Genomic DNA, 25410 nt, shown 5'->3' on the forward strand with positions numbered 1-25410 from the left:
AGACTGTCTTGACTCCATTGTATGTTCATGCTTCCTTTGTCAAATATTAATTGAGCATAGTGGTTTGGGTCAATATCTGGGTTCTCTATTCTATTCCATTGGTCTATATGTCTGTTCTTGTGCCAGTACCACACTGTTTTGAGAACAGTGGCTTTGTAATACAACTGGAAATCTGGTATTGAGATCCCACCTATTTTGTTCTTCTTTCTCAGGCTTGCTGTGTCTATTCAGCGTCTTTTTTTATTCCAGATGAATTTTTGGAGAGTTCTTTCTAGGTCTGTGAAATATGCCGTTGGTATTTTAATGGGGAGTGCATTGAATCTATATATTGCTTTGAGTAGTATGGACATTTTGATGATATTGATTCTACCAATCCATGAATATGGTATGTTCTTCCATCTGTTTACGTCTTCCTCTATCTCTTTTTTCAGTGTCCTGTAATTTTCCGCGTATAGGTCTTTTACCTCCTTAGTTAAGTTTATTCCTAGGTATCTTAATTTTTTTGGTGCGATGGTAAATGGGATTGCTTTTTTAGTCTCTCTTTATATAAGTTCACTATTGGTGTATAGAGATGCCATAGATTTCTTGGCATTAATTTTGTATCCTGCCACATTGCCGAATTCATTTATTAAGTCTAATAGTTTTTTGATGGAGTCTTTCGGTTTTTTTATGTACAATATCATGTCATCTGCAAATAAGGACAGCTTTACTTCTTTTCCAATTTGGATGCCTTTTATGTCTTCTTTTTGTCTAATTGCAATGGTTAATACTTTCAGTACTATGTTGAACAGGAGTGGTCAGAGTGGGCATCCTTGTCTTGTTCCTGTTCTTAGGGGAAATGCTTTTAGTTTTTGCCCATTGAGTATGATGTTGTCTGTCGGTTTTTCATATATGGCTTTTATTATGTTGAAGTATGATCCTTCTATTCCCACATTGCTGAGAGTTTTTATCAAGAAATGATGTTGGATTTTGTCAAATGCTTTTTCTGCATCAATTGATATGACTATGTGATTTTTATCTCTCAATTTGTTTATGTGATGTATCATGTTTATTGATTTGTGGATATTGTACCATCCTTGCATCCCTGGGATAAACCCTACTTGGTCATGGTGTATGATCTTTCTGATGTACTGCTGGATCCGATTTGCTAGAATTTTGTTGAGGATTTTGGCATCTGTGTTCATGAGGGATATTGGCCTGTAATTCTCTTTCATTGTGTTGTCTTTATCTGGTTTGGTATTAGGGTGATGCTGGCTTCATAGAATGAGCTTGGAAGTGTTCCTCTTGAATTTTTTTGGAATAGTCTGAGGAGGTTAGGTTTTAGTTCTTCTTTGAGTGTTTGGTAAAACTCTGTGAAGCTGTCTGGCCTCAGGCTTTTGTTTGCTGGATGCTTTTTGATGACTGCTTCAATTTCTTCCATAGTTATTGGACTATTGAGGTGTTTAGATTCTTCCTGATTGAATTTTGGAAGGTTGTATTTTTCTAGCAATATGTCCATTTCCTCCAGGTTGTCCAGTTTGTTGGAATAGAGTTGTTCATAGTATTTTATTTTTAATAATCCTTTGTATTTCTGTGGGGTCTGTTGTTATTTTTCCTCTTTCATTTCTGATTTTGTTTATTTGGTCCTCTTTGCTTCTTGGTGAGGTTCACCAATCTTGTTTATCCTTTCAAAGAACCAGCTCTTGGTTTTGTTGATCTTTTGTATTGGTTTTTTTTTTTTTTTTTTGGTCTCTATGTTGTTTATCTCCACTCTGATCGTTATTATTTCCTTCCTTCTGCTTACACTGGGTTTTCCTGTTGCTCTCTTTCTAACTCTTTGAGTTGTAGCGTTAGGTAATTTATTACCATTGTTCCTTGTTTTTTGCAATAGGCTTGTAGAGCTATGAACTTCCCTCTCAAGACTGCTTTACCTGTGTCCCATAGATTTTGGATTGTTGTGTTTTCATTGTCATTTGTTGCCAGGATGTTTTTTATTTCTTCTTTGATCTTTCTGGTAATCCAGTCATTGTTTAATAGCATGCTATTTAGTCTCCATGTGTTTGATTTTTTTGGATTGTTTTTACTGTAGTTGATTTTCTGTTTTATGCCACTGTGATCTGAGAAGATGCTTGATATGATTTCTATCTTCTTGAATTTGAAGAGACTTTGCCTGTGACCCAATATATGGTCTATCTTTGAAAATGACCTTCGTGCACGTGAGAAGAATGTATATTCTGTGGCTTTGGGGTGAAATGTTCTGAAGATGTCAATTAATTCCATCTGGTCTAGTGAGTCATGTAGGATTGATGTTTCTTTGCTGATTTTTTGTTTAGAGGATTTGTCCAATGGTGATAGTGGAGTATTAAAGTCTCCTACTATGATTGTATTGCTGTCCATCTCTCCCTTGATATCTTCCTGGAGTTTTTTTTATGTATTTGGGTGCTCCTGTATTGGGTGCGTATATGTTTACCAGAGTTATTTCTTCTTGTTGGATTGCTCCCTTTAGTATTATGGAGTGGCCTTCCTCATCTCTTTTTTATGTCCTTCACTTTGAGATCTAATTTGTCAGATATAAGTATTGCTACCCCCGGTTGTTTTTTTTTTTTCATTTCCATTCACCTGAAAAACCTTTTTCCATCCTATCACTCTCAGTCTGTGTGCATCTTTTTTTTCTGAGGTGGGTTTCTTGTAGATAGCAGATATATGGGTCAAGTTTTCTTATCCAAGTCATTACCCTATGTCTTTTGATTGGGGCATTTAATCTATTTACATTTAAAGTTATTATTGATAGGTACTTGTTTGTTGCCATTTTTATTCCTTACCCCTGTGTTCCTTTTTCGCTTCCTATTTCTGTTTTTTACAACAGTCCCTTTGGCATTTCTTGCATTGCTGGTTTAGTGGTAATAAACTCCCTCAGTCCTTTTTTATCTGTGAATCTCCTGATTTCACCTTCACTTTTGATTGATAGCCTTGCTGGGTACAGTATTCTTGGATTCAGACCCTTCCTTTGCATGACTTTGTATATTTCATTCCATTCCCTTCTGGCCTGAAGTGTTTCTGTTGAGAAATCAGTCACTAGTCTGATGAGGGATCCTTTGTAGGTAACTTTCTGTCTCTCTCTGGCCGCTTTTAAGATTCTTTGTTGTTGGTGTTTGGCAATTTAATTAAAATGTGCCTTGGTGTAGGTCTTTTGGGGTTCATTTTTCTTGGGACTCTGTGAGCTTCTTGGATTTGTATGGGTTTTTTCTTCCCTATATCAGGGAAATTCTCTGTCATTATTTCTTCAAACAGGTTTTCTATTCCTTGCTCAGTTTCCTCTCCTTCTGGCACCCCTATTATGCAGATGTTTTTGTTTTTTTCGTGTTTTCCCAAAGTTCCCTTAGGCTCTCCTCCTGCTTTTTAATTTTTTTTTTCTAGAAGGTGCTCTATTTGGGTATTTTTTCCTACCTTGTCTTCTAGCTCACTGATGCGGTCCTCTGCTTCTTCTAGTCTACTCTTGATGCTTTCTATTGAGTTCTTTACAGCAGCGATGTCATTTTTCATTTCTTCTTGATTCTTCTTCATTGCCTCTTGGTTCTTACACATATTGTCAAATTTGTCTTCCATTCTTTTCATCCACCTTATGACCATTTCTCTGAATTCTTTTTCTGACAGGTTGCTTTCCTCCATTTTGTTTACTTCCTTTTCTGGTGATGCCTGCTTTTCTTTCATATTGGGCTGTTTTCTTGTCTCATCATGTTCTCTCTTCTCTGCGTGTCTGGTTATGTAGTTCTCTCTCTGAAGACTTGTTCATAGTTGATGGTGATAATAAGATGAGATAGCCACAGGAAACATCTTGTCTTTATCAATGAATGGAGCATGCAGGACTAAGTTGCTCTGGGTGAGTCAGTGAAAGGTGAGCAAATATGAAGGCCTAGTACATTATTGTTGTCGACAGAAGGTGGCTGACCCGAAGCCAATTCCAACAGCAGTCCCCAGTCTGAGGTGTCCTAAAAGGAGAAACTTTATTCAGGCAAACAGTTCACAAACTGGTAAACATATCCTCTGATGGAATCTGAAAATGCCCTCCCCAAGCCTGTCATCTTTAACAGAAGAGTCTGGGAACACTGAAACTGGCCACCCTCCCTGTTCATCTCTGATAACACCTAGCAGGTACCTACACAGTGGGTTCTCCTTTATCCTGGTCCCAGGAGAACCAGGCTGGACAAGTGGTAGGAAAAAGAAACTTTCTTTAATATACACCACTGCAGCTTTGGGGTTGTTCTTTACCAACAATAACATCTAGCCCATCTGACAGGGTATGTACCCCTATTCTATGCTTTAGGAGGCAGGAGAGCCTAATATTAGAAGCCAGAAGTGTGTTGTTAGAGACACATGAGTTTGACTTCCAGCCCTGCCTTTTATTTAACTCTGCAATCAGTCAATTTACCTTGAGCCTCTGAGCGTGGATTTCCTCCCCATATGGTAGTTAGTTAAACCATCTTAGGTTGGGGAGAGGATTAAATGAAATAATAATGCTTATAAAGCATTGAATGCAGGGCTTGGCACATATAGTAAACATTCAGCAACTGTTAGCTCCACAGCTTCACAATGTGTACTGACTATAAACATTCAGACAAAGTAAAAAATGTCAAATTCTGGGCCTATGTATCCTTTCAAATACTGTTTTGAAATAATTAGGATAGGATTATGTATAGTCTCTCATAGCCTGCTTTTTCCCTTAATGTGATCTTTTTAGGTTAAAAATAAAATTCTGACAGCTGGAACTGCTCATTTGGATGAGCTTCCTCCCATGAACCGAAAGGTTGCCAGTTCAGTTCCTGGTGAGGCACAATGCAGGTTTCCTGGCTGGTTGACTGGTGGTGGCGGGAAGTGGGGTTGCAGGGCGGAGTGCAGGAGGCAGGCAATCAGTGTTTCTCTCCATCTCATTTCCTGTCTCTGTAAAAATCAAATTTAAAAACTTTAGTATATGTATCCTTTTAGATTTGTAGTCTTTGGGAATCATTGAAATAATACTCTTTACCTCAGAGCATTCTGCTCTTCAGAGAGTCTGACATAACAATCAAGAGATCAGTTGCAGACAAAACTCCTCAGAAACCTGGGATCAGCCCCCAAAACCTAAGGTTGTCATTTCCCAGTACGACTTGGGGCCCTAACACCAATACTACAATGGTCAGTGAGTGACTGGGATCCTAATGCCACCTGTTTGGCCAGGAAAAGTACATTACCCAAAGGGCCCTGAGCCTAATGGTGGTGGGTTTAGCCAATGAAAGCCCAGGGCGGGCACATGATCCCAGTGCTCACTGGTTTGGCGTGATTCCTGGCGTCTGTCACCTGGTGGTCATTTTGACCTCTTCGTTCTGTTCTACAGTCAGAGGCTCCAGCAGTGGGTCACAGCTAGGACGAGGCATCGGGGGCAAAGTCTTTGCCGTGCAGTGGTGTGTCTGGGGCTTGTTGAGCTGCAGCAGGTGGGATTGAGGCCTGCTGCTTCACACACTCTTCTCTGCTTACAGAGTGCAACTCAGCCTCACCCCACTTAACCCTCCAGCCTCACCTGTGGGCGGCTCTCAGGTCCTGCAGCCCAGGTCGCTGCATCCAGAACACTGAGTTGCTTGTGGGTGACACAGGGTGTGACGGGGGAGGAGGTTGACAGGCTGCCATGCCACTGTGTAAGGACTGGGTGGTATGACTGAGCCCGGAGGATTCAGGAAACCCAGGCCTGTTTTGTGTCTTTTTTTTTTTCCTAAATATATTTTATTGATATTTTTTACAGAGAGGAAGGGAGAGGGACAGAAAGCCAGAAACATCGATGAGAGAGAAACATCGATCAGCCGCCTCCTCCACACCCCCCACTGGGGATGTGCCCGTAGCCAAGGTACATGCCCTTGACCGGAATCGAACCCGGGACCCCTCAGTCCGCAGGCCGACGCTCTATCCACTGAGCCAAACTGGTTTCGGCTGTTTTGTGTCTTAATGCAACCAATGACATGAGGCCACGTTTTCCATGATGAATTTTACTTTCCTTCTCAGTGTGGATGAAAAGGGGCCACATGCTAACCTGACTTTCTCAGGGAAGGGGTACATGGCCGCCATGCAAATTCAGAGACCTAAAGTAACCACAAAGGAAGGTCTGAAATTAAAATATTTTATTTTTATTTTTATTTTTTTTTACAGAGAGGAAGGGAGAGGGATAGAGAGAAACATCGATGAGAGAGAAACATCGATCAACTGCCTCCCACACACCTACTGGGGATGTGCCCGCAACCAAGGTACATGCCCTTGACCGGAATCAAACCCGCGACCTTTCAGTCCGCAGGCCGACACTCTATCCACTGAGCCCAATTGGTTAGGGTTGAAATTAAAACTTTTTAACTAAATGCAGTTTATGGTAGTAGTCATGTCCTAGGCTAGATTCTTCCCTGACAAAAGTCAATCTTTACCTAACTAAGCCTGTCTGTTGTTTTTGCATCTATGGTAACATATTGTTGGAATGTCAGGGTAACTTGTAACTTCCCTTTATCTGGGTCCTTCAGGGAATAACCAATGGGCCAGGGTGGAGGCCACAAATTCACTCATTGTTATTGTTATCCTGTTAGTTAGTGACTGTTACCTATCCTGTACAAACCTACGTAAAACAGCATAGGTCTATCATTTTACTTTTTATCTATTCCCAGAGGTTTCCCCACTTTGCTTGGTCCTGCCTCCCTAATCTATCACCAATGGATTTCATGTAGCCCACTCACATCTCCTTCTTTGATTGCAAGGTAAAAACAAACAAACAAACACACACAAAAAAAATGGGAAAAAACCCACCATTTTCCGGAGCATTATCTTAATACTTTGAGATTCTGCTTCCAGCCAATTGTAGTCAGTTTTGCTAAAATAAGCTCACAAAAATTCTTTAGAGTTTTGAATGTTTATTACATTAACATCAGGAAGGTGGGGGGCATCCATGATAGTGGAAAAACAAGGGATATGTTCTGAGGTAGGGTTCTAAACATTTAGCCAAAATGCTCAGAAGAAAAACAGACTGGAAGAGAGAAGAGATCAGTTAGTGAGGAAGGAGAAGATAATGCATCGGGCAAGAGTGTGCGCTGAGGACTGGGCCCTGAGGTAACGCAGGCATCTCGAGGTGACCTGGCCCTAGGGCTGGGTAAGGGTACTGAGCAGCCTGAACCCATGGATCCTGGCAGTGGTTGACAGTCTCTCAACAAACCTTAATTTTCCACAGATTCATGGAAATGCAGAATCACTTAGGGTTACTGGTTTGTGGAACTTATTTTAGGGCCTCCCATTCTCGTAGCCTAAGACATAGAGCAGTGTCCTGGGACTGTCCTTTCCTTGAACCAGGAGACCTTGAACAGACACCAAGCCCAGAATGTTAAGTCCATGTCCACTGTTATATGAAGTGGTCCCTGTTTTGGGCAACCAGTAGACTGAGAAGTTGTAGGTCCTCCCAGGCAGAGGTGCCAGAATGTACAATGGCTTGGAGTTAAGGTTGAGCTGGTTACAGGACCAGCAGGTATTCTTTATTTACAAAAATGGGAACAGGCAACAATTGTACAGGAGTCAGGTCTAGAGGAACTTTGTGACAACGTGGGTGTCTATTTGCATGGTATGGGAGCAATCGGACATTTGGAGCAGTGGAGCCAGGTGATCTGACCAAGGTTCCCGTAGATTCTGTGCCTGCAGCATGATGTACAATATGGCATGAGGGAGGTGGTAGAAATATTAGGAAGATCATCTTGGTGAGTGTGATAGGAACTGGCCCATGATGTTGGCTGTGGAAATGGAAGAAACAGTTGCATTATGGATTGGTGTTTTAGGTGTGGCCACCTAAATATTCTAATTTTGAGGACGAGAGAGAGAGAAGAGTCTGAGAAGTTGTGACATTTTGGATTTAGCAACTGCAGGGATTGAAGCACCATCCACTGAAATGGAGAAATTCATAGTAGAAGAGTGATATTCATTGGGGATAGAAACACTTTTCTTTTTGGCCTATTAGAGTCTGAGATTTCCCAGAGCAGTTCATGAGCATCTCCGACTCTGAGGGGTAAGTCAGGATGAAGACTTCTTCAAAAGCTTGTGGAGAATTATGGACAAGGAAGGAGTTTAGATCATTTTTTTAAATTGGAGGCTTAAGAGTAATTCCAACAAGTTGAGACTGGGGCTGGTGCATATTGACTTCTAAACACCCACCAGGAACTTTTTGTACCATTGGGGGTGGCCTGAGTGTTGCAGTCTTTCTGGTTGATTTGCTTAGGGCCATGAGGGGTCATCTGTGAGACTCACTGGGCATAGGGTAGAGGCCATAGGTGATGGGACTTGAGTGATGAAGCCTGTGACTGGTGAAGGGACATCAGGAGCAGCACCAATGGAGTGGGCTATGGACATCTGAGATGTGATGTGGTTCTAAATAGGTGAGGTTGAAGGAATAAACAATCAGGGAGGGAGGCCTTCATAGCAGGTTCAAGACAGTGGTTGAATGTGAAACAGCTGCCAGCCAGAAATAGAAAGTTATTTATCAGAAAGGTCTCTGCTCTGGAGATATGATTAACGAGTATAATAAATGTGGGAAAGGGTTTAGGCGAATCTTTAACGACCTTTAACATGGGAGAGTTCACACTGGAGAAAAGCCCTATGGGTGTACTGATTGGGGCAAGATCTTCAGTGAAAGTACTGCTCTCATTAAACAAAACAGAGTTCACATTAGAGAAAGCGATATAAGTATAGTAATCTGGCAAGAGTAGTGATCAATCAAAGGCCTGACATTACTAGACACCACAGAGTTCACACTGGAGAAAAGCATATGAGTGTAGTGATTGTGGGAAGTCTTTTGTATAAAGCTCTAACCTCACTCGACACGAGAGTTCACACTGGAGAGAAGTGGTATAAGAGTAGTGATTGTGGAAAGTCATTCAGGTATAGGTCTGACTTCACTAAACTCCAGAGTTCACACTGGAGAAAAGCCATATGAGTGTAGTGAATGTGGGAAATCATTTAGTCAAAGCTATAGCCTCAATCAGCACAAGAAAGTTCACACTGGTGAAAGAGTGTAGTGAATATCGGAAATCTTTTAGCCATAAACATAGCTGATTAGATACCTGAAATTTCACACTGGGGAAAAGCCGTAAATGTGTAAGGAATGCTTTATTTTTCTCACTTAGAATAGCAACACTTAAGGAGACTTTATGGGACACAATTACATGAATGTGAACCCCTTTTATGAGGACACCAGAGGCCCAGTGCATGGGTCCCTCAACCTGGCCTGTGGGGATTGGGCCGAAACTGGCTCTCCCACATCCCCCAAATGGTCCCGGATTGCGAGAGGACAGTTCTCTGGTGATGCACCCCAGAATCGTGCTTCTCCCCTAGAACCACAGCTGCCATGTCACCACAATCTGCAGCTCCTCTGTTGAGTGTCTGCCCCTTAGCGATCAGTGCACGTCATAGCTAACGGTAGGATGGTTGAACAGTCGCCTGTCGGCCAACTGCTTAGGCTTTTATATATATAGATACACTCTGCTAGATTGCTCATAAATTTCAGGTACAAGTGATGCTCGAAGGAGCTGCATTGTACTTGCTAACATGCCCAGACCTCCGACCCTGCCTTTTATTAACTGCTAGAGGCCCAGTGCATGAATTCATGCACCAGTGGGGTCCCTTGGCCTGGCCTGCGGGATTGGACCAAAACTGGCTATCCGACATCACCCGAGGGGTCCTGGATTGTGAGAGGGAGCAGACCAGGCTGAGGGAACCTACTGGTGCACACTTGGGGTTGGGGAGGGATGCGGGAGGTTGGCGAGCTGGGGAGGGACTGCGGGAGGGCTCCAGGGCATGTCTGGACCATCTTGCTCAGTCCCGATCAGCTGGACCCCAGCAGCAAGCTAACCTACCAGTTAAAGCTTCTGCCCCCTGGTGGTCAGTGCACGTCATTGCAAGCACTTGAGTGGCCTTAGCATATCATTAGCATATTACACTTTGATTGGTTGAATGGATGACTGGACACTTAGCATATTAGGCTTTTATTATAAAGGATACAATGAGGCAATTTATGTTGAAATAATAATGCATGTAAAGCATTGAATCCAATGCCTGGCACATGTAGTAAACATTCAGTAACTCTTAGCTCCATAGCTTCATAATGTGTACTGAATACAAACATGCAGACAGTGTAGGAAATGTCAATTTGTTGGCTTATGTATCCTTTCAAATTTTGTTTTTAAACAAATAGCACAGGATTTTGTATATTTTCTCATAGTCTGCTTTTTCTCTTTATAATATGCCTAGAGGCCTAGTTCAGGAAATTCGTGCATGCGTAGGGTCCCTAGGCCTGGCTAGCGATCAGGGCCGATCTGGGCCTTCCTTCCAGCTGCCAGCCGGGGCCTCCCTTTGTTCTATGCCACCCCCTGGTGGTCAGTGCATGTCATAGCGAGCGATCGGTCTCCCGGTTGAACTCCCGTGGGGACAATTTGCATATTAGGCTTTTATATATATAGACTAGAGGCCCAATGCATGAAGATTCATGCAAGAATGGGCCTTCCTTCCCCTGGCTGCCGGCACTGCCTTTGCTCCGGCCCAGAGCCGCCTTTCTGCCTTCCCACGCTGCCCAGAGGCCCGGAGTAGCTGGGGCGGTGCGGAACGCCTGCATGTGTCCCCCCCCACCCCCACCCCAGCCGTTTGGTGCCTATATATGCAAATTAACCCACTATCTTTGTTGGGTTAATTTGCATACTCACTCCTGATTGTCTGGTGGGCGTAGTGAAGGTACAGTCAATTTGCATCTTTCTCTTTTATTAGTGTACATATTTTTTGTTAAAAATAAAATAGCTGACAGCTGGAGTGGGTCTGTGGGTTGAGCATAGCACCATGCATGGAAAGGTTACCAGTTCAATTCCAGGTGACACAGAAGCCAGGTTTTCTGGGTGGATGCTCAGTGGTGGGGGGGGGGGGGGTATGCAGGAGGCACCGGAAGGTGTTTCTCTCTTTTCCTTCCTCTTCCTCTCTTTACAAATTAAATTTAAAAACTTAAAAACAATATATCCATTTAGATTTGTGGTCTTTGGGAATAACTGAAATAATGCTTTTTACATCAAGAATTCTGAGCATCACAGAATCTGAAATAATATCTCAAAACAAGAGATCAGTTGCAGATAGCACTTCCCAGAAACGTGCGACCAACCTCCAGATCCTAAAGTTGTCATTTCCCAGCGCCACTGGGGCACCCCAACAACAATATTTGTAATAATTAGTCAGGGATTGGGATCCTAATGCCCCCTGTTGGGCCTTAAAAATTCCGTTACAATGGGCAATGAGCCTAATGATTGCTGTTTTTAGCCAATGAACACCCAGGACAGGTATTATTTAGTGCCGATTGGTTTGGATTTACTTCCTGAGTCTTTCTCCCGGTGGTCATTTTGACCTCTTGGTTCTGTTAACATAGTCAGAGGCTCCAGGGATGGGTCACAACTAGGATCAGGTGTTAGAGGCACTTTCCCCGCTGTTCAGTGACTTGTCTGAAGCTTGGTGAGCAGCAACACGTGGTATTGAGGCATCTCCAGGTGACCTCGCCTGGGGCTGAGCAAGCATACTGAGCAGCCTGAGCCCATGGGTCCTGGCGGTGGTTGCAAGGTTCTTAACAGACATTTATCTTCCCACAGATTCCTGCACATACAGAACCACTTAGGGTCCTGGTTTGTGGAGCTTACAGTATTTCAGAGCCTCACATTTTTGTGGCCTCTGAGATAGTGGAGTCCTGGGACTGTCCTGCCACTCTTCCAGCCTTTGGGCCTGGGAACCTTGAACAAACACTAAGCCCAGAGCCCTAAGTACGGGTCTCGAGTTGTATGAAGTGCTCCCAGATATTGGCAACCACTGGAATGAGATGTAGGAGGGTCCTCCCACGTAAATGTGCCAAATGTGCAAATAACTGGAGTAAAGACAGCTTGTTCAGGGGCATGCAGGTGTCCTTTCTTATTTCTTTTAAAAAAGAGAGAGAGAGAAGTTTTAACAATAGGACTGGAAGGAGTAAGGTCTAGAGGAGCTTTGTCACAACTTGGAAGTCGGTTTTCCAGGTGATGGGATCATTGGGATAATTGGAGCAGTAGAGGCAGGTCATCGGACCCAGGTCTCATTAGATTCCCTGTGGCTGCAGCATGATGAACAATATTCCCCTGAGGGAGGTGGTGGGAAGACTAGGAAAGATAGTCTGGGTGAGTGTGTTGGTAACTTGTCCATGATGGTGCTTATGGAAGTGCAAGTCGGAGTTCCGCTCTGGGTTGGTATTTTAGCTGTGGCCCCCTGGATTTTCTAATTTTGAGTTTGAGAAAGAGGAAGGTAATAGCAATGACGTGAAGGTTAGAAATTAGCAGCCAGAAGTATGGAATCATCAACTGAGACGGATAAATTCATAATATAAGAATTAATGTTCATTGGGGATGCAAAAATTTTTATTTCTTTTTTCCCCGGTTAAGTTATTTCAGAGAGCAGGTCATGAGTGTCTAGTACTCTGATAAGCAATTCAATATAAAGACTTCTTAAACGGATAGTGCAAAGTGTGTGTGGGAGTTCTAGATCACCTTTTTGTGTTACTTGTTTTTAATTGGATGCCAAATGGTATTTCAAACAAAATGGGGTTAGTACATATTTAATATTTACTCTCTAAACTCTTACCAGGTTTTTTTGGTGACCATTGCTGTGGCCTGGGAAGTTGCAGTCAGTTTGGTGGAATTGCTTAGGCCGCAGGGGTGGGCAAACTTCTTGACTCGAGGGCCACAATGGGTTCTTAAACTGGACCGGAGGGCCGGAACAAAAGCATGGATGGAGTGTTTGTGTGAACTAATATAAATTCAAAGTAAAGGAGCAGAGGGGAGAGCAAGAGAACCGGATAGAACAGCTGGATCCGGCCCGCGGACCGTAGTTTGCCCACGGCTGGCTTAGGGACATGAGTGGTCATCTGTGAGATTCACTGAGCATGGGTTAGACGAGGGACATAGGTGATGGGACTTGAGTGATGAAGGCTGTGACTGTGGAACGGACATCAAGTGCAGCACCTGTGGTGGGGGGCTCTGGATATCTGAGATCTGATGTGGTTCTCAATAGGTGAGGTTGAAGAAAAAACTATCAAGAAGGGAGGCTTTATAGCAGGATTCAAGGCTTCCTCTATTAGTGTGGACTATCACAGTTGGATTAATACTTCCTCCAGTTTGAGTTTGCCAGGCATTTATTTTATGGGCCACACATGCTGAGTAATGAGTAGGAGGTCAATGAGATGACTCTGGGGTCTGGGGCTGTGGGAGATCAGGTGTGAGAGAAGTGTGGGAGAAAGACTGATGTGCACTTGGAGAGGGCATGTCCATTCATGGCCACAGGGCCCTGAAATTGGTTTAAGAGTGAATGAAATGTGAATTCATTTTTTGGTGGTGACTGGATGACATAATAGGTGGAATTTTAGTATAGTTGTCTGAAAATAGGGTATTGTCATGCTACATGCAATGTCCAGAGCTTAGGTGTTATGTATGTGCACACCTGTCAGTTGTTGTTGAGGGCTGATACCGTGATCATTAGAAACACAATAGCATACATCAGTGTAGACTGGGCTTGAAAATCTCCACTGGCATTAGGAAGGCAGAAGGTAGGAGACAAATATGTTACAGAATGGTGAGTTAGAATTATGGAAAAGAAGGCGATTAGGAAAAAAATAGGCCTCATTATGGCATATTTGTGTTGTCTTTGAAGATGTGACTCTGGGAAAGAGGCTGTGTGAGAGGACTATGTTTCAAAGAATTATGTGACAGGTAGTGCAAAGTGATAGAGTCAGCATCCTGTGACTGAGTTCCAAAGGGTGAAGTGTGATGCCATGCCCTTCTGAGTCTTGGAGGGACAATCTGGGGCACTATAACGGGAATGCCTGATAATACCGGTGTCAAATCACTCACTTCCTTTATGGCCAACATGTCTTCCTCCCCTATTTTGTGGACATCAACTGTATTGACAAGAGGCAGTGTGGCCTATATGTGAGGCCCAGAGATCAGTTATCTTCTATCTGCTCCTCAGCCTTTATTGTTGTGGGAAGACACACTATCAGTTGGAATATAAGGAGAGTTACTTTGATGGGACAGAGGCCTGATACCTCTTTTGATGAAGTTAGTAGAGGGAGAGATGTGGAGGGTGGGGAGTATGACAAACATAAAATAATTGGAGAGATGCTGATCATGTGTTTAACTGTCCCCATTATGACAGGATGTGAACTTTGAGGACGTGGCTATTGCCTTCTCTCAGGAGGAGTGGGGGCTCCTTGATGAGGATCAGAGACATCTATACTGCGATGTGATGCTGGAAGTGTTTGCACTTGTATCATCTGTAGGTAAGACTTTCACATTCTCCTACTGTCCTGAGGTGATGGCCTCTCTTCCTTTATTCTCCAGATGTAACTTTCTCCCACAGCCAAACCATGGGCTCTGCCAGTTTTACCCATTTTTTTGTAATATGTGCTATGGATGCATGTGCTGAGCTGTGTGTAGATCCCTGAGCAATGAACTCACCAAACACCCCTAACACCCATAGCCCCAGAGAATGCAGAAGTGTTGGGAAGTCATGAGTCTTGTAGACAGCTTAATAGAATCCAGCTTAATTTACTCTTCCTGGGAGGGTGACTATGTCCAGGTGCATGGCATTCACTTAGGCACCCTTCCTCCAGCTAAAGGTCATTATGCCTGCCTGTTCCTGGTATCGTCTTTACTTATATGAACCATAGGCAGTTCTTGCGAGACTCGCCTTGCATTGTTCGTAATATTCTCTTCCCTGAATACTATTGCCTGCTGAGTTGCTCTGGCTTCTCACCTTTGTTGCCTTTCATTAATACTTAGAATATTTAGGTTTTACGCACTTGGACAGTAGAAAGTGCAGGGAGAACCCCCTTTTTTTCACATTGTGAACATACAGGATGATCTCAGAGGAGGCCTGGCCCTGTTGAGTGGCAACTGAGAAAAGTATGACATAAGGACTGTGTTCAGATCATACAAAGGATCTGCTCATTTCCCACAGTGTTTAGGTGCAAGTGCCACTGGCAGCAGCTCATTTCTACCTTTTCTTTCCCATATTTGACATGTTGCTGACTTGTCATTTCATCTTTGACTTTCTGACTTTTGGCTACCTTCACCTTTGTGGTCTTTTTGCATCACCTGTCCCCCTGAAAGTCTTTCTCTGCAGTGTTCTCCAACATTGACCTCCACATGAGTTATGAGGTGCACATACATGCTTAAGTAGACCTCAAACAAAAGTATCCATTTATTGAATTACTCAAGTCACAGCACACGAAATCGTGCATGGGTAAGGTCCCTAGGCCTAGCCCCGCCATTGCCAGTCCCCAGTCTAGCCCAGTCGCTGCCACCGACCCCGGTTCCTCATTCACCATCCAGTGATCAAAAGAACAGCCCACTCTGCCTTAGGTGTTTTGTGCCCTTTGCTCCCTTTAAAGAAGTAAAATAAATGCCCTGTCTCTGCACCTGCCTCTTCTCTCCCTTGTGAATCTTTTCACAGCTGGCGTCACCAGCCAAAACCCTAACAATGACATGGGAAACTCAACCAGGAAGGGCTATGCCTGTGGGAGGAGGTGCAGGGAACCAGGGCTGCCCCCTTGCTCCTGCCCCTCCATCCCTCCATCTCTGCACTGGCCCAGCGGCCTGGCTTGTCCCCTCCCCCATTGCAGAACCTCTCAGCTCAAGCTCTGGCCCCGCCCATCCCGCAGGAAGGAGCATGCCCAGTTTCTTGCAGACATGGAAGTGGCTGTGGAGTAGGGAGGTGGCGGGTTCTTCCTGAGGAGGCTGTTTCTGCTTTAAAGTTGATGTTCTCCGTCCACCTCCCAGCAGTGAAGGCTGAGGGTCACTGCAGGCGCTGAAGTCCTTATTGAAGTCTCCATTCCAGAGCTTCTCACAGTGGTGAGTCCGCATCCAGGGAGGCTGCGCAGTGGAGGCGCCACGTTCCTTTTGGAAGAAACTTAGGATCGATGGATCAGAGCCTGCCAGCTGGGGGAAGGACCAAGAGGTCTTCCGCCCACTCACCAGTCCCCATTCCCACTCCGCTGCCACCCAGCCAGGTTCCCCGTGGTTCCCCATTGGCCATCCAGCAATGGAAGCCTGCGGACTGGTGGGAGGGACTGAGAGGTGATCAATGCACCTCATAGTGCCCTGGTCGTTCTGGTCGTGACACCTGCACTTTTATTTATATAGGATACTTGAAAGAAGATGTAACCAACATTCCTTTTTAAAATTCTTTATTGTTTAAAATATTACATAAATATTACATGTGTCTCCTTTTACCCCATTGACCTCTCCCTGGCCACCCCTACCACCCAGCACATGCCTTCAACCCCTAGTGTCTGTGTCCATTGGTTATGCTTAAATACAAGTCCTTTGGTTGATCGCTTACTCCCCTACCTCCCCTTCCCCTGTCTTCCCTCTGAGGTTTGAAGTTCTGTTCAATGCTTCCCTGTGTCTGGATCTATTTTTGTTCATCAATTTATGTTTTTCATTATATTCCACAAATGATTCAGATCATGTGATATTTATCTTTCTCCAACTGGCTTATTTCGCTTTGCATAATGCTCTCCATGTCCATACATGCTGTTGTAAATGGTAATAGGTCTTTCTTTTTTTTATAGCAGCATAGTATTTCATTTTGTAGATATACCACAGTTTTTTAATCCACTCATCTGCTGATGGGCCCTTAGGCTATTTCCAAATCTTAGCTATTGTAGATTGTGCTGCTATGAACATAGGAGTGCATATGTCCTCTCTGATTTGTGTTTCTGATTTCTTGGGATATATTCCTAGAAGTGGGATTACTGGGTCAAATGGGAGTTCCATTTTTAACTTTTTGAGGAAACTCCATACTGTTCTCCACAGTGGCAGCACCAGTCTGCAGTCCCACCAGCAGTGCATGAGGGTTCCTTTTTCCCCACATCCTCTCCAGCACTTGTCATTTGTCGATTTGTAGAAGATAGCCATTCTGACAGGTTTGAGATGGTATCTCATTATTATTTTGATTTGTATCTCTTGGATGATTAGTGACTTTGAGCATGTTTTCATATGTCTCTTGGCCTTCTATATGTACACGTTCAAAAAAGTCCTTTGCGCATTTTTTATTGGATTGTTTATCTTCCTTTGTTAAGTTGTATGAGTTCCCCGTAAATGTTGGAGATTAAACCCTTGTGGGAGACAACATTGGCAAATATGTTCTCCCATGCAGTGGGCTTTCTTGTTGTTTTGTTGATGGTTTCTTTTGCTGTGCAGAAGCTTTTTATTTTCCTGTAGCCCCATTTCTTTATTTTCTCCTTAGTTTCCATTGCCCTAGGAGCTGTATCAGTAAAGATATTGCAATGACATATGTCTCATATTTTGCTACGTATGGATTCTTCTAAGATTTTTATGGTTTCCAATCTTACATTTAAGCCCTTTCTCCACTTTGAAGAATATGTCCATTTCTTCTAGGTTGACCAGTTTGTTGGAATAGAGTTGTCCTAGTGTGTGTTTTTTTTTTTTTTTTTTTTTAACAATCCTTTGTATTTCTGTGGGGGTCTCTTGTTATTTCACCTTTTTCATTCCTGATTTTTTTTTTAATCTGGGTCCACTCTATTTGCTTCTTGGTGAATCTGGCTAGAGGTTCATCACTCTTGTTTATCCTTTCAAAGAACCAGCTCTTGGTTTTATTGATCTATTGTATTTTTGTTGTTGCTCTCTATCTCATTTATTTCTGCTCTGATCTTTATTATTTCCTTCCTTCTGTTCATTCTGGGCTTTTCTTGTTCTCTTTCTAATTCTTTAAGTTTTAGAGTTAGATAATTTAATACCAGTTTTTCTTGGTTTTTGAGCTAGACCTGTAATGCTATGACTTCCCTGTCAGGACTGTTTTCATTGTGTCCCGTAGACTTTGGATTGTTGTGTTTTCATTGTCATTTATTTCCAGGATGTTTTTTATTTCTTCTTTGATCTCTTTGGTAACCCAGTCATTATTTAATAACATGCTATATAGCCTCTAAGTGTGAATTTTTTATTGTTTTTATTGTAGTTTATTTATAATATTATGCCATTATGATGTGAGAAGATGATTGATATATCAATCTTCTTGAATTTGAAGAGACTTTGCCTGTGTCCCACTATGTGGTCTATCTTTGAAAATGTCCCGTGTGCACTTGAAAAGAATGTATATTCTGTAGCTTTGGAGTGAAATGTTCTGAAGATGTCAATTAAGTCCATCTGATCTAGTGAGTCATTTAGGATTGCTGTTTCCTTGCTGATTTTTTGTCTAGAGGATTTATCCAGTGATATCAATGGGGTATTAAAGTCCCCTACTATGATTGTATTGGTGTCAATCTCTCCCTTGATATCCTTCAGAACTTTTTTTTTTATGCATTTGGATGCTCCTTCTTTGGGTGCATATATGTTTTCCAAAGTTATATCCTCTTGTTGTACCAATGCCTTTAGTATTATGAGGTGGCCTTCCTTATCTCTTGCTATGGACTTCACTTTGAGGTCTATTTGCTACCCCAGCTTTTTTTTTTTCATTTCCATTTGCTTGAAAAGTATTTTTTCATCCCTTCCCCTTTGGTCTATATGAATCCTTTATTCGGAGGTTGATCTCTTGTAGACAACATATATAAGGTCATGCTTTCTTAGCCACTCTGTGTCTTTTGATTGGAGCATTTAGTCCATTTATGTTTAAGGTTATTATTTTGATAGGTACATGTTTGTAGCCATTTTCATTCTTTATGTCCGTATTCCTTCTTCTCTTTCTATTTTTTCTTCTTATTGCAATCCCTTTAGCATTTCTTGCATTGCTAGCTTGGTGGTAATAAATTCCCTTAGCCTTTCTTTGTCTGTGAAGCTTCTGATTTCCCCTCAGTTTTGAATGATTGCCTTGCTGGATAGGGTATTCTTGGATTCAGTCCCCTGCTTTGCATCACTTTTTATATTTCATTCCATTCCGTTATAGCCTGGTGTATTTCTGTTGAGAAATCATTTGATAATCTAATGGGAGATCCTTTGTAGGTAACTCTTTGTCTGTCTCTTTCTCTCCTCTCTCTCTCTCTCTCTCTCTGACAGCCTTTAAGATTCTCTCTTTGTCATTAACATTTGCCAGTGTAATTTTGACATGTCTTGGTGTGCAGCTTTTTTGGTTCATCTTGTTTGGGATTCTCTGTGCTTGTGTGACTTTTCCACCCCAAATTTGGGAAGTTTTCTGTTATTATTTCTTCAGATATGCTTTCTAATCCTTGCTCCTCACTTATCCTTTTGGCACCCCTGTTATACATATGTTACTTTGTTTCATGTTGTCCCAAAGCTCCCTTAGGCTTTTCTCCTGCTTTCTAATATTTTTATCCAATTGCTGCTCAGATTGGGTGTGTTTTTCTGCCCTTTCTTCCAACTCACTAATTCAGTCCTCCGCCTCTTCTAATCTACTATTGAAAGTTTCCATTGTGGTTTTTTTTTTTGTTTTTGTTTTTAATATATTTTATTGATTTTTTTACAGAGAGAAAGGGAGAGGGATAGAGAGTTACAAATATCGATGAGAGAGAAACATCGATCAGCTGCCTCCTGCACACCCCCTACTGGGGATGTACCCACAACCAAGGTACATGCCCTTGACTGGAATCGAACCTGGGACCCTTCACTATCCACTGAGCCAAACTGGTCAAGGCTCCATTGTGTTTTTTTATTGTAGCTATATCATTCTTTATTTCCTTTTGGTTCTTATATAAGTTGTTGGTTTTCTTATCCATCTCTTTTATGAACTGTATGGCCCTTACTGTGAAATCTTTTTCTGACATATTGCATGCCTCCATTTCATTTAGTTACTTTTCTAGTGAGTCCTTTACTTTGGGGGTTGTTACTTTGTCTCCCCATTTTTGCTATTTTGTCTCCCCATTTTTGCTCTCACTGAAAGGTCCAGCTGCAGAGTCCTGAAGGGCGTATGGCTAAGTGGAGGGCTTGGTGGGAGGGTTGCACACCTGAGAGTCACTGGAGAATCCAGGTGCCGGGACATGAGGGGCCCATGGCTGAAGTGGTGGGTCAGTGGGAGCATTTCACACTCTGGGACTCACAGGAGCCTGTGGCAAGGAAAGCTGGAGTCCTGGTGTTTGTGTGTTTGCAGCTAAGATAGCAGATCTTTGGCTGGACTGGCTATAGGGTTGCAGGTGGTGTTTGAGGCCAGTCTGAGTGGTGGTAGGGATGAGCACCTAGGCTCAGCAGCTGTCCTCTTCAAGATGGCATGGTTTCTGAGCCAGAGTTTGCCACCCAGGAGTGCATGCAGCAGTAGCAGGGGTTCCCCTTCTAAGGGAGCCAAGTCTTCGGGTTCCAGAGACTTCTGGAGGATCTAACTGCCCCTCACTTACACACACACACATATCCACACACTTCCCTTTCACTCCCTCACAGCCATCCTGCTGGCCACCATCTTCACTCCCTCTGTAACCAACATTCTGCACAGCTTACCCATGTCACCAGCACACAAGCCCTGCTGAATTCTCTTAGCAAAAGAATGAATCTGTGATACCTCTTCTGTTCCATGTGGTGCTTGTCATGCATGTATTATATTTCGTTTGAGGTCCTCCTTGTTTTTGAACTTCAGCATCCCAGAACTTCATAGTTTCATCTTGTAAATCCTTCCTGCAAATCTTTTATTTCCATCCAGTTGCATGAAGCCAAGGTAATACGAGCAACACACTTTTGTAATGGGACTTCCCCATCACCACAGTCAACATTTACTTCCTCACCATTTTTCTGTTTTCAGGTTGTTGGCATAAAACAGAAGAGGAGGAGGAATGTTCTGATGAGAGTGCTTCTGTACAAGTGGAGTCAAAATTCATGGCTTCTAAGACAGCTCCACCAACCCAGAGGACCCATCTCTATAAACGGTGTTTCTCAGTTTTGAAAGATATTCTGCACCTGACTGAGTCACAAGCAGCATACTTTGAGCAGAAGCCCTTCTTCAGTGACACATGTGTGAGAGACTTCTGTTCCAATGCAAACCATTACCAGCAACAGAAGGATACCAGGGGAGAGAAGTCCTGGAACGAAGCTATGGACATGGACTTTGTGACCAGGTGCAGCTTCTACTTGTCAGGGGTGCCTTCAACCACTAGAGAAGCTGGGAAAGACTGGCCAGCCAGCTCAGGGTTGTTGCAGCCCCAGGCATCTCTTAACACTGAGGAGCCTCACAGTGGCAATGAGATTTCACAGAAATTTCACAATGTAAAAAGTCATCACCAGTGGAACGAATGTGAAAATGCTGCAAGCCACAGACATAAATTTGTTCAACATCAGGATGTCTGCTCTGGTGAAGTGAGATATGAGTGTAACAAATGTGGAAAAGGTTTTAGATGTATCATTAACCTTACTGAACATCAGCGAGTTCACACTGGAGAAATGTCCTATGAGTGTGCTGATTGTGGGAAGCCCTTCCATCAAAGGTCTTCCCTCAGTAAACATCAAAGAGTTCACACTGGAGAACAATATTTTGAGTTTAGTAAGTGTGGGAAATCACTTAGGTGTAATAATTACATCTTTAATCAGAAGAGAGTCCACACTGGAGAAAAGACATATCAGTGTAGTGATTGTGGGAAATCTTTCAGTCAAAACTCTAACCTCATTCAACACCAAAGAGTTCACACTGGAGAAAAACCATATGCGTGCAGTGATTGTGGGAAGTTGTTCAGTCAAAACTGCACCCTCATTAAACACCACAGAGTTCACACTGGAGAAAAGCCATATGAATGTAGTGATTGTGGGAAGTCTTTCAGTCTGATCTCTACCCTCATTAAACACCACAGAGTTCACACTGGAGAAAAGCCATATGAGTGTAGCGATTGTGGGAAGTCTTTCAGGCAAATCTTTGCTCTCACTGAGCACCAGAGAATTCACATGGGGGAAAAGCCATATCAATGTAGTGAATGTGGAAAGTCCTTCAGTCATAGTTCTAACCTTGTTAAACACCACAGAGTTCACACTGGAGAAAAGCCATATGAATGTAGTGATTGTGGGAAATCCTTTAGTCAGAGCTCTGCCCTCATTAAACACCACAGAGTTCATACAGGAGAAAAGCCATATGAGTGTAGCGATTGTGGGAAGTCTTTCATGCAGTTCTGTAGTCTCACTGAGCATCAGAGAGTTCACACTGGAGAAAAGCCATATCAATGTAGTGATTGTGGGAAGTCCTTTAGTCAAAGCTCTAACCTCATTCAACACCACAGAGTTCACACTGGAGAAAAACCCTTTGAGTGTAGTTTATGTAAGAAATATTTTAGCCAGAAACATAGCCTGATTAGACACCTGAGAATTCACACTGGAGAAAAGCCTTAAATGTCCAGATCATATTTTATTTTTCTCACTCAGAATGGCAACACTGAAGGAGATACTTTGGGACCCATTTACTGAATATAAACTCCTTTTATAGAAAGACATACAGATAGTCCTCGGGTTACGTCAGACTCAATATACATTGTTTCGTGGTTATGTCACCCATTTACAGTATTTATATAAAAAAAGTTTCGTCATTTTGACGTATATACATATGTGCTTTATGTTTTCTATTATTTATTTACCACAAATAAATATTAGGAATTGTTATTTTTCTTTAAATTTTTTTTACTATTTCACTTCATTACTTCTGTGTATGTGCTCCATGTGAGTGACGTAGGTGCTCATGTAGGTGGGTTCCAACTTACAGCAAAAATCGCTTTATGTTGCATCGTAGGAACAGATCTCCGATGTAACCCGAGTACCTACTGTACTCCACTAGTTTCCTCGTTAGCTTCAGGTACAACTGAGACTTGAAGGATCTGCATTTGTCAACCTGCTCAGACCTAATACCCCATTGATGTCCTGTGAGTATTTGTGGCTGAAACAATTTCACCTCCACTACATGAAAAATGTGCATCTTTCACAACACCTGTGTGCTTAGGGGAAATGAATTTTGTGTTCTCACTCGTGCTGGAGGAAATTAGGATTATTCTGAGCTCTTAACAGGACCTTCATTCCTTTATCTTTGGCTGGGGATTGGAACTGACCCAGGGTTCATCCAGAGCACCCGTCCTTAGTTAAGAAGTGCAGCCTCTGTCAGGGACAATGTGGTTCTTACATTATGCTGTGATGAATTGTTTCCGGTTCTAATTCACCAACTTGCAAATTGCTTATTGTCCTCTGCTCCTTTTTATGTTTTTGTAAAATTTTTTTCTTTTGTACCTTTAGTTTGTTGGTTCTATTCACTGCCTGGGATGATTTGAAAGGAAAGTTGTGATCTGTCAGCATGGAAAGGTAAATGGATATGTTGGGGTCCCAAACTTTCTGTGCTTTGGAAGGCACAGCATGATAGTAGAAAATCACTATTTGTCCAATATTGTCTTATTTTGTATTGCTGCGTAAGGCTGTAAAAGAAAGTGTACAAGTGGAATCAAACCAGAGACCTTTCAGTGAATGGAATGACACCCAACCAACTGAGGACGTTGGCTGAAGAAAAGTTTATTCTTGTATTATCATTTATTAATTATTGTATTAGGTGCCTCTTTTATTGGTGATGTCACTGGTCACCCTGAAGAGGAGGCCTTTGCTGTGCTTGTACAAACAATATGAATTGTGATCTCTTTTCACAGTTTGTATTACATAAGTTTCAGCAATGTTTAGAGAACTATTCTATACGTGCTCCAAAGAGACCCATGTGCCATTATATATGAAATTTCATAGGCTGTTTTCATTTGTTGTGAATCTCTGAGATGTAACTAATAGGGACAGAAACACTGTTTTCATAATCATGGAAGAGACTGCAGTTGAACGAGATTGTGCCGTGCCAACACAGCCAAGGGTTCGGCGAGCCTGAGGGAGGGCCGGCGAAGGATGAAGAAAAGACAAAGAGAATAAGCTGGGTCTAGGTGGATCTTCTGTGCCTGGCTGAGACCACAGAACAGATCCAGACTGCAAGCTGATGCTTTATTTTATAGTCAGAGGTAAACAAGGTAGTGGTCACCATAGTTACAATGTTCTTGTGAGTTTCACTTGTTTTGGCAGCACTTGCTGCACCTCCCACAGCCCATTAGCTATCCAGGAAAGATCTAGGGAGCGTCATAAGGATAAGCTTAATTATGCGAAGAGGGCTGTGCCCTCTAAGCTGGGACTTGTTTGTGGCTTTGCTAGCAGGTCAGTCCGAGGCTTAAACCTATAACCACTCCCTACAGAGATGAAAAGTGCCTCTTCTGGACATAAATCCATAATTATTCCAGGGCCTGTGGCTTGTATCATCTTTTAGGACATTATGAGGACCGCCATAACTTTCCTGTAGCTGAAGTCACTGGCACACAAAATAATATAAAGATGCTGTGAATTCTGCTGGCCCCTCTAGGGTGTTCACCTCAAGGTTGTTGCTTGACAGGCAAGAACTCAAAGCTAGAGAAAGGATCTATCCTATCTAATAAAAGTAATAAGCAAATTGACCGTCACACCAAGACACAAGATGGCCACCCCCATGTGGTCAAAGATGGCTGCCCCCATATGGACACAAGATGGCCGCCACAAGATGGCCTGCAGGGGAGGGCAGTTGCGGGAAGTTAGGGATGATCAGGGCAGTTGCGGGGGACCAGGCCTGCAGGGGAGGGCAGTTGGGGGTGACCAGGCCTGCAGGGGAGGGCAGTTGTGGGCGATCAGGCCAGCAGGGAGGGCACTTAGGGGTGACCGGAACAGCAGAGGAGGGCAGTTGAGGGAGACAAGGCCTGCCTGGGAGGGCAGTGGGGGAGGGAGGGTCCAGGCCTGCAGGGGAGGGCAGTAGAAGGGGACCAGGCCTGCAGAGGAGGAAAGTTGAGGGGGGCCAGGCCTGCAGGGGAGGGCAGTTGTGGGTGATCAGGCCATCAGAGGAGGGCAGTTAGGGAGAACCAGGCCAGCAGGAGAGGGTAGTTGGGGGGACCAGGCCTGCAGGGGAAGGCAGTTCAGGGGTGCCAGGCCTACAAGGGAGAGCAGTTGGGGGGGGGGGGACCAGGCCTGCAGGGGAGGGCAGTTGGGACCCCTGGATTGTGAGAGGGATGTCCTGGATTGTGAGAGGGATGTCCGACTGCCCGTTTAGGTCCAATCCCACTGGGATCAGGCTTAAACGGGTGGTCGGACATCCCTCAAGGGATCCCAGATTGGAGAGGGTGCAGCCTGGGCTGAGGGACACCCCCCGGCCCTGTGCACGAATTTCATGCACCGGGTCTCTAGTATATATATAAAAGCCTAATATGCAGATTGTCCCCTCAGGGGTTTGCTTGGGAGACAGGATATTCGATCGTTCACTATGACATGCGCTGACCACCAGGGTGCAGTGCAGAATGAAGGAAAGCCCCAGCCAGCAGCTTGGAATGAAGGCCCCGGCTGGCAGCCAGAAGGAAGGCCCCATCCGGCAACCAGAAGTCTC

At 43.4% G+C, this 25410-nt stretch overlaps 1 long non-coding RNA gene across 1 annotated transcript in view; it reads left to right on the plus strand.

The window, feature by feature from the left end:
• LOC308239124 overlaps positions 1-23721 on the plus strand; it is a 38855-nt gene extending 15134 nt beyond the window's left edge. Inside the window, exons 2-3 of the long non-coding RNA XR_013959694.1 lie at positions 14221-14344; positions 20767-23721. This is a non-coding gene — a long non-coding RNA (uncharacterized lncRNA). The remainder of the gene's footprint in view (positions 1-14220; positions 14345-20766) is intronic.
• Positions 23722-25410: the final 1689 nt, after the last annotated feature.

The sequence above is a fragment of the Plecotus auritus genome, assembly GCF_963455305.1.
Source record: "Plecotus auritus genome assembly, chromosome: 15".
NCBI lineage: Eukaryota > Metazoa > Chordata > Mammalia > Chiroptera > Vespertilionidae > Plecotus > Plecotus auritus.